This window comes from Phyllostomus hastatus, unplaced genomic scaffold (assembly GCF_019186645.2).
Source record: "Phyllostomus hastatus isolate PE091 unplaced genomic scaffold, TTU_PhHast_1.1 phas_contig_477, whole genome shotgun sequence".
Lineage (NCBI taxonomy): Eukaryota > Metazoa > Chordata > Mammalia > Chiroptera > Phyllostomidae > Phyllostomus > Phyllostomus hastatus.
The window spans coordinates 5194931-5204568 of record NW_025333889.1 but is presented as its reverse complement, the minus strand read 5'-3'; positions in this window follow the sequence as shown (position 1 = coordinate 5204568).

Sequence of the window (9638 nt, the reverse complement as noted above, 5' to 3'; positions counted from 1 at the left end):
GTCCACACCTGGGCCAGCGCAGCTTGGCCACAAACCCGAGAGCAGAAGTTTCCCAGAAGAAGTGACCCCCAGAAGCAGGGTCTCCCTCCCTGTGTAGACGGGGAGAGTGGCACGGGTGGGAGTGGGGGGAAGACGTCGCTCTGGAGTGGGGTGGGGGTCCCCTGAGCTCGTGGCCTCCCTGGAAGCAGAGCAGCTCCAGCTCCCAGGCCGAGGGCCCGGTTCTCCTGCCGGAGGCCTGAGGCTGTTTAGAGGGTTCTCTGTCCGTGGGGAGCAGGCTGGGAAGGGGGCCCCGCTGTCACTGTCCTGCTGGGGGCTTCCTCGGTCAAGTAAGTGTGGACCTGGGGCTCTGCCTTCGCCAAGCAGGCTTAGCTGCCAGGGTCCCAGGATCGGCCAGCATACGCTTGCGGGAGGTCCACTCCCCCAAGGCCAGCCTCACGGCTTCATTCCTTCTGTGGTGCAAAGCCTGAGACCCCAAGGGTGTCCGGGAGACCCCACACCTTCCTGCAGCCCACGTACCTTCCAGGCACAGGGCATGACTCTGTCTGTGCCCAGCTGCTCTGGGCCACCCGGTGTGTGGAGGGGGGGAGAGGCACCTCCAGCCCCCCTCTCAGCATGCTCCCCACTTAACTGCCTGTCATTCCCCTCCCCCCACCCCCACTGAGGGACGCCCTCCCAGGGACTGGCACCGTCTGGGCCTCCAGGGGACAGGGACACAGCCCCGACACGTGTACCACAGGTGTCTTGTCACTTTCTGGACAAGGCCCTCCGGGTTCTGAGACCCCACCCCAGGCCAGGGATGCAAGCCCGGCAGCCAGGCGGTGGAGGGGTGGGCAATGTGGGGGCTGAGCTGACCGAGGCCAGAGGCCGGCAGGGCCCTGGGAAGGCCTTGGCCCCAGGAGACACGGGGTTGGGCTGCTCTGGGCTCCAGCTCCTTGGCCAGCATGTGCCTTGGCCCCTGCCTGCCCTTTCCCATGCACCCCCACTGCCTGGGCCTCTGCTGGGACACCGGGAGACTTCTGCTGCCCTCCACATCACCGCGCAGGCGCACCGTGGGTCCTTGCTGGCTGGTTCCCAGGAGGCAGCCGTGCCCGGGCTGCTCCCCACATGGCCCTGTCCGGGTGGGCACACGCTCAGGCCTGAGTGTGCGGGAGTCGCCTGTGCAGGGCGGGGCTAGGGGCCTGGCACCTGCGTGTCTATGAGGGACCCCCCCACACACCCTGAGCACCAGGGCTTTGGGTCTCCTTTCGGGGCTCCGTCCTGAGCTCCCCACACTCTGGAGCGACCTTGGCTGTGCCTTCCCTGTGAACCACAAACTTCCTCCCAGAGCCTCAATCTTGTTCTTCTTTTTTAAGATTTTATTTATTTTTTAAAGATAGGGAATGGGAGGGAGAAAGCGACAGAGAGAAAAATTAGTCGGTTGCCTCTCACATGAGTCCCAACTGGGGGTACCAGGCCTGCAACCCAGGCACAGGTGCTGACCAGGAATCGAACTGGCGACCTTTGGCTTTGTGGGATGATGCTCAACCCACTGAGCCACGCCAGCTGGGGCTGTTCTTCTTTTTAACAGCCCGGCTGCAGCACCACTGCCAGCCCTCACAGGTGCTGACCCAGCCACAGCAGGATGCTGGCCTACAAGTCATTTCTCCCTGACTCCCAGGCAACGGCTCTGCTCCCAGTCACCCCTGCCCCGCCTGGGCAAGGGAGCAGTCCGGCCTGGTGAGGAGGAGGCAGCGCTGGTCCACCCGAGCCTCCTGGAAGGACCGCCTCGGACTCTCAAAGGCTCGGGTCCAACAGGGCCCGTCTCCCCGCCATCACACTTTGCTGTCCGCCAGCCTGTTCGGGGGTGGCTACCCCCAATTTCTGGGTACCCCCACCTCCTACCAGCCTGTGAGAGCAGGCTGCTTGGGAACCAGAGAAGGAGTCATAAAACCAACGGCGTCAGTCAGGAGTCATTGGTCATGGGTGACAGAAAACCACCAGCAAAAATTTGTTGGCGCCTACCGCGGAGGGCAGGGAGGCAGGGCGGCCCCAGCTCTCGGGGCTGGGCTGTGTTTCTCACGCTGCTGCGCCTCGCGCCCGCCGCACACACGGCAGCTTGAACACTAGTTTCTCTGCTCAGAATTCCCCAAGGTTCAGCTCAAGCTGCGGGCCAGCTGTGTTCGTATGGGGAGGCTCGGGCACACTCAGGTTCCTCATGGTCGCAGGCCTGACGCCCCCCCCGTCTCCTCACTGGCTGTCAGCCGGAGGTCGCCCTGAGCTCCCAGAGGCCTCCCTCTGGTCTCTCTGGGCCACACCTGGGTCCCTGTATTTCAGAACCAGTAAAGGCGGGTCAGACCCCTCTCACACCTGCAATCTCTCTGACGTTCCTTTCGCTGCACCTGGGCTGCTCCCAGCCAGAAAAGCTTCTCCGCTTTCAAAGGCTCTTGTGATAGACGGGGCCCGCCTGGACACTCAGGCTGGCCAGCCTCTGCGCCTGCGCCCTTTGTGACGGCACCTAACACAGCCACGGGGCCTGAGGGTGCGCCCCACCCCCCCGCTGTGTGGCTGCCGGCCACCCGTTTCTGCTCTGCCCTGAGCGTTTCCTTCTCTCCCACTGCAGAGGGAGGTTCTGCGGGCGCATGCAGGGCCGCGGCTCCCCAGGATGTCCAGTCACACCGTCAAAAGCTCCGTGACCAGACGGCAAAGGAAGGTCCCTGTTCCAGTTCCTCTTTGAAACTCCCCGGGCGGAGCCCTGCTGGGCCCAGAGCAGGTCGCAGGCCCACCCCTTGTCAGAGTGGAAGGGGCATGAGGCACAGTGAGGGGCCCACACTGAGACTAGAGAAGGGAGGGGTGTCGGGTACAAACCCCACTCGGGGGCGCCTCTCCTGGGCACGGGCTCAGCCACCTCCCTGGGCTCACTGGAATTCCACGGGGTCAGCTCCACCACTGACCACGGGCTGACCCTTCCCTGGGCCTCAGCTACCGCCTCAGGAAAATGGAAATAATAAAACCCATGCCTGGCCAGGCTACTCAGGCCGCTGGGGAAGCAGACAGGAAGGTATGTGAGAAGAGTCTTTAAAAAAAAAAAAAAAAGATTTTATTTATTTTTAGAGAGAGGAGAAGGGAGGCAGAGAGAGGGAGAGAAACATCAATGTGTGGTTGCCTCTTGCGCGTCCCCCACTGGGGACCTGGCCTACAACCCAGGCCTGTGCCCTGACTGGGAATTGAACCAGCAGCCCTTTGGCTCACAGGCTGGTGCTCAATCCACTGAGCTGCACCAGCCAGGGCAAGAGTCTTTTTTTTTTTTTTTTTTGGTTGCAGAAAGAGAGGAGGGGTTGGGGAGAGAGAGAGAGGGCGAGAGAAAGAGAGAAACATCAATGGGTTGCCTCCCATACGCACCCAGACTGGGGACCAAATCTGCAATCTGCAACCCAGGTATGTGCTCTGACCGGGAATCAAACCCGAGACCTTGCAGTTCACAGGATGACGCCCCCAACCAACTGAGCCACGCCGGCCAGGACGAGAAGCAGGTTCTTTGTAGGACTGAGGTGGCCCAGACCCAAGCCTGGGAGGGACCTCAGGACTCTGAGCCTCACTGGCCCCTCGGTGGGGGCAGCACCAGGGTGACAGCTCTCCGGCCTGCACTGGTGGGAGCAAGGGTGCCCAGAATGCACCTGGCCAGGCTCCGGGCCATGAAAAGGCAGCCATTCAGGGCCGGCTTGGACAAGCGCCGAGTGACGAGAGACAGGAGCCCTGTGCTCTGCAGAGGAAGGTGGCCTCCCCGTGGGGCCGAGCGGCTGGGCTGGGAGGCCGGGCTGGCTCAGCGGGGAGGGGGCGGCGCCGGGGAGGGAAGACTAAGCCAGTGTTGGAGGCCGAGGGGCTGAAAGGAGGCTGTGTCTGCCCAAGTCAGCCGCCAGGCGGGCGAGGGTGTGAGTCACTGGTGGCCTGGGGGGAGGGGGCAGCCCAGCTGCCCGGGACGAGGGGGCACGATGCCCACCCGTGTGTGAATGCGTGTCAGTGTGACTTAGAACTCGTGTGCTGGGGGTGGGGCCGGAGTCTGGGCCGCCCAAGGCTCCCCGAGGCGGGCACGCCCAGCCACCCCCTGAATGTGGCCGAGGCACGGCTGCCCCCCCCCCCCCACCGGGGCCTCCTCCAGGCAGCCAGTGCTGCCAGTTCACGCGCTGGGCCACTGCATGGACAGGCTCCCGTGCCTCCCCTCCCCCGCCCCGTCAGGAACACAGGAAGGCCTGTCCCCGCTCTCCATCGTGCTGGTGCGGTGGGACAGGTAGAGGAGGGACAGACAGGCAGACAGGATGCCGGCCAGGGTGGGGAGGAGCACCCACTCCAAGGGTGGGGACATCTGAGGCAGGTTGTGGGAGATGAGTCAGCTCAGAGGAGCGGGGAGTGCATTGGAGCGGGAGGCAGCTGGGGTCCCGCTGAACGGGAGGGGAAAGCCGAGGTGGCCACGTGGGGGTGGTGTTACGGGCCTGTGGGCAGCACCCAGAGGCTCCCGGAGGCCGGGCTGGACCCAGACCGGAGGACTCGGGACAGATGAAGAGGCCAGTCACGGATGCAGGTGAGACCTGCCGGTCCAGAGCCCGTTCCCAGGTTCCCGAGGGCCAGCCAGGCAGGGTCCCGCCAGTAGCAGAGGAGCTGGCTGGGAGAGGCCCCTCCCACCTGGGAAAGGCCATAGGCCAGTGTGTGCGAAGGTGTGTGTCTGTGGATGCGTCTAGGTGTGCATGTACACCTCTCACTGGAAATGTGTGTACACATGTGCTTCTTCATGTGTGCGCATATATCTCATGTGCACAGGTGTGTATTGCTCTGAGTGCATGTGTGTGCCTCTTGAACATGCATGTTTTTGTGTGAACACGTCTGGGTGCATCTGACCTACATGTGTATGCGTTGTATGTGTCTCTGAATGTGAGAATGTCTGTGTGTATGTCTGTCCCTGGGTGTGTAAGGGTCTGGGTCTGTGTCACTTGCACGCCTGTGTGCGTGTATCTGCTGTGAGGATGCATTTGCTGTCTCTTTCTCTCTGTGTGGCTGTGTGAGTGCGCCCACCACGCCCTGCCGACAGGAGCCTGGGCGTGGGCAGCCCGGCGGGCCAGGGTCCAAGGCCGCCCTCGGGAGCACGCCGTCCCTTCCGCTGCCTCCCCACCCAGCGTCTCCCGAGCCCGCCCAGCCGCTGGTTCCTGGGCCATGCTGAACTCCGCTGCCCAGCTCCAGCCCCACCTGACCAGCTCCCACACCTCAAAGCCACGGGTGGACTTGGCTGCCCCAGACCGGCCAGTGGGAATCCAGGCACAGAAAGGGGACCAGAGTGCCCCACCCCTGAAAGAGCTCCGTCCACCCTCCTCGGGCTAGCCTGGGGCTCCTCCCACCCAGCAGAGAAAGATCTGTCAGGAAAACATGCAGAGACATTTCCCTCCCACGCAGCCGCCGCCCCTTTCTTCTTCCTTCCAGGGCTCCGGGTCTCGGAGGGTCTGTATTGGAGGGCAGTTCAAGAGTCCAAGGTGCTTGGCCGAGCTGAAGGACTGGCCAGCATCTCTTCCCCTGCTTTCTTAAAAACAGCAGCTTCCTCTAAGGGTTCTGCCCCTTCCAGGCAGTTCCTGTGAGGCTGCTAATCCCAGGGCCCTGCCGCCCGCCGCAGGGGACACGTGACTCAGGCCTGGCCAGTCACACTACTCCAGTCCCCCTAGACGTGATCAGCGGGCACATGACTAAAGCCAGACCAGTGAGAGTCCTTCCCTGGAATTTTACATATGGAGGTTGGACGGGGGGCGGAACCCTTTCCTCCGGGGTCCTCCAGGTGGTATTGAACCGCTGAGGCCATCTGCAAGCCTGCCTTTCTCCTCCTCCTCACAGCAGAGGCCTGTGGGTGTAGTAGGAGAGGGCCAAGAGGCAGGCGGACTGTGCAGGGGCGTGGGTTGTGGGGAGAGGCCAGGAGACAGCAAAGGACAGGGGTTTCCCATCATACAAGTTAATAAGTTCCTTTTGTTAGAGCCACGTTGAGGTGGGTCTGCGTCACTCACATCCAGAGGAGCCCAGGACATCCCCACCTCAGCCAGGAGCCTGGGTCCCCAGGGGGCACAGGGCCACCCTAACACTTCTCGCTGCCCTTCTCTGACGTTCTCAGATCCCACCTTTTCCCGCTCCTTTCAAGCTCCTAAACCCTCCTCTGCTTCCCTGCCTGTCCCTTGCTTCACTGGGAAAGTCCACTCACCTCTGCCCCGCCTCCAAGTTCCTCCAGAACTGCCCCCTGGTCCTGTGGTCCTGCTCCCCAAGCTCCCAGGGGGAGGTGCCCCCTGCCGGCCCTTGCCCATGGCTGCCCCAGGGAGCTGGAACTGGGGGTTCGGCGCCTGTCGCTCCCAAACCTGCGTGTCCATCAGGGTCATCTGGGAAACTGGAAAAACAATCTCCCAGGCCCCCTCAGATTCTCTGCTGGCAGGCTCTGGAATTTTGATTTTGACTCATCTTACTGGTTAACACCATGCCACCGTCTTGGCTGTGGGGTCAGCCTCGACTCTGTCAGGATTTGGCCACACGGGGCACCTCAGGTCCGTGGCAACAGGCTGTGGTCACTTGTGTTGCTCATATGGGGACCCTGCAAGGGGCCTCATTTAACTGCCTCCCAGCACCTCTCACCCCTTGTGGTTGGGGCGTCTCTTCGACCCAATCTGCCCTTGGGCGAGGGCACCTCCCAGACTCCGAACATAGCCAGCCACACTTGGAAAACCCTGGCCTCCCTGCCCACTCCCACCTCTCTGCTAACTCCTTCTCGGCCTTTTTCTCTTCCTCCTTTGTGTGTTATGCCCCCACCCTGCCTGGGCAGCCCCTCCCAGGGTACCCTGCAGAATGGGTCAGGTTCTCAGCGGCGGACATGGGTGGACCAGGACCAGAGGTCCTCCTCACGTGGTATATTACGAGGACATCAATGCTACCCCACGTAAAGCATCTATTAGCAAGAAGCACAAAACTGACCTCCCACCGCCACTGCCCAGGAGCCCCGGGGAGGCCCACTCTCTGTCCTTTGTGGGAAGACTGGCTAGCCCTCCAATCAGATCATTGCATGGGGTATGCTGGACCAATGAGGAGAGAGCGTCCTGGACCCAGGGCGCTGCTCTGCTGGGTTGCCCAAGGCGGGCACACATCTTCAAGGGCACGCCTTGTACTACAGAGAGACAGCATCCGATGCTCCAGGGTTCATCGGTAGACCCTCTGCTGCACGCGTAGCCCACTGCACTCGAAGCACTGGCCGCGGCGGCCCCTGCAGTGCAGACTTGACTCGGGGTCTTTAAAGACCAAGGTGATCCCTGGCTGGTGTGGCTCAGTGGACTGAGTGCCGGCCTGCAAACCGAAAGGTCACTGGTTCGATTCCCAGTCAGGGCCAGGTCCCCAGCTGGGGTCTTGCAAGAGGCAACCGGGTATCTCTCTCTCATTGATGTTTCTCTCCCTCTCTTTCTCCCTCCCTTCCTCACTCTCTAGAAGTAAATAAATAAAAATCGTTATTTAAAGTTAATTAATTTTATTTTTACTTAAATAAATACAAGTGCAGGGAAGTGAGATTGCAGTCCAGCTCTCGGGGTCTCCCCAAGTCAGCCCTACGCTGCCCAGTTAAGAGTCGACTCAGGGGTAGGCTGGGCAGGGAGGAGGGCAAAGGGGGGGAAACTGGGACCACTGTAATAGAGTAAGAATAAAAACAAGAAAAGGAGAAACATTTTTTGCGTCTACAGGTGCCAGATGATAACTGAGCTTGCTATGGTAATGGTCTCACTCGCAATACACAGAAGCCACGTCATTCCTCTGTGCTGGCAGTCAGGCACAGCTCACTAAAAGTGAGCGAGAAAAAAGAATGGGCCCAGAGCGACCTCTGGCCCGTCAGCTGTCTCCCCACATCCAAGGGCAAGGCAGGTCCCTGGGCCCAGGTGGGCCTCAAGGTCACTGCACCAAACCAGCATGGTCTGGATTCTTCCCACTGGTTCTGGAGGGTGGGCCGGAGGCTGACAGAGGGAAGAGAGAGGGGGAAAGGGAAAGGGGGGAGGGAGACGAAGCAGGGAGGTGGTGGGGGAGGGGGGGAAGGAGTGGAAGAGGGAGGAGGAGCTTCTTGGGCTTCTCCAGCAGCTGGTCTCCCTGAGTTCCCTTTTCCAGGGCAGAGCTCAACCTGAGGGGAGCAGAGGCCCCAGTGACAGGGACGCCTACCCCACCTCCTCTGCTCAGGTCTCAGGACTCCAGCCAAGTAGCTCCTCCCATCCCTGACCCCCCCCAGGGCTAAGGACAGAGCAAACTCCCATCCCTCCCCCCAGGGCTACAGACAGACTGACCCCCACCCCACCCCACCCCCCACACCCGATCTCCTGGTTCTGCAGCTTCCACATGCTTTCAGCCAGGACTGTGGGGCAGGGCAGATTCCATCCACAGAATGACCCCCCTCCCCAGGGGCCCTGCTCATCCCCCCAGCGGTGGCCTGAGACAACAGCAGGAATCTCCCAGGGCTCTTCCCAAAGACAAGGGCCAAGGGAGGGGCCGGGACCAGCAAAGTGCGTCTGAAATGACAGACACAGACCCGACAGCTTAGCTGGGGGGGCCGGTCCACTGATAGGGAAAGTTGACTAGGGCCTGGCCGTTCCCACACACCCCCTCCCATCCCCCAGGCAGGGGCTGAGTATCTCATTGTCATCCAGGCCCACTCTGAGTCCCACCTAGACACAGACGAAGTGAACCCACGATGACAAACTTCCTCTCAGTGAACCGGATTCCACTGGCAAACACCCGGTTGACCTCGGGTGCCCCCCCTCATCCTGATCTCCTTGAGCCCTGGTGGGTTCTGGGGCCTGGTGGGTTGGGTTATCAATAGTAACAATAACAATATTAATAGCAGCTAGCCTGTCGTGATGCCACCGTGTAGGAGACACTCATCTGCGTGCTTTACGTGCGTCATCTCTTCCAGTGTAACTGCTCACAGGAAACTGAGTCTCAAGGGAATAAGCCACCCGCCCCCAGTGACAGCCAGGAAGTACAAAGCCCTCCCCTCTGGTCCTCAAACCTGGACTCCAAACCTCTTCCCCAGGAGCAGCTGTGTCTGCCCCTCACCAGCACCTGAGGCAACCTATAGCCTCCGGGTGAAAGGTCAGTGCGGAGGCTGGGCGGTCCTGTCCCCAGCCAGGCCTGCCCCTGGCCCTCCTCCCTAAGGTCACACTGACCTGGAGCTTCACAAGTGAACGTGAAGAACACAGCAACCTGGGCGGTGGGGTGAATTCCCGGGGGCCCCGTGGGATGGGTGGTCAGTTGGGCTCTGAGTGCTGGTCCTCAGCAGCAGGCAGGTCCCCGGGACGCTGCGGGGCCCCGGGTTATCTTGCCGGATTCCTCCAGGAAGGCCCTTCACGTGCCTTGATTGGAGTTGATAGCACTCAGGAGAGCTCCGCGTGGCATTTCGGAGTCCTCCGCCCTCTAAAGGGCCTTTGAGCTTTAGGGCGACTCGGAGTTCTCCACCCCCTCTAAAGGGCCTTTGAGCCTTAGGGCGAAGGCTGAACCGGCGTCAGGGCTGCAGGGGCCTGGGATCTAGCTTGAAAGCCACTCCCTGTCCCTGCTGTCCCTGAGAGACGTTCCGTGAGTCCAACTCCCTGGGTCTGCTTATTGATCACTGGACGCGGCCCGCT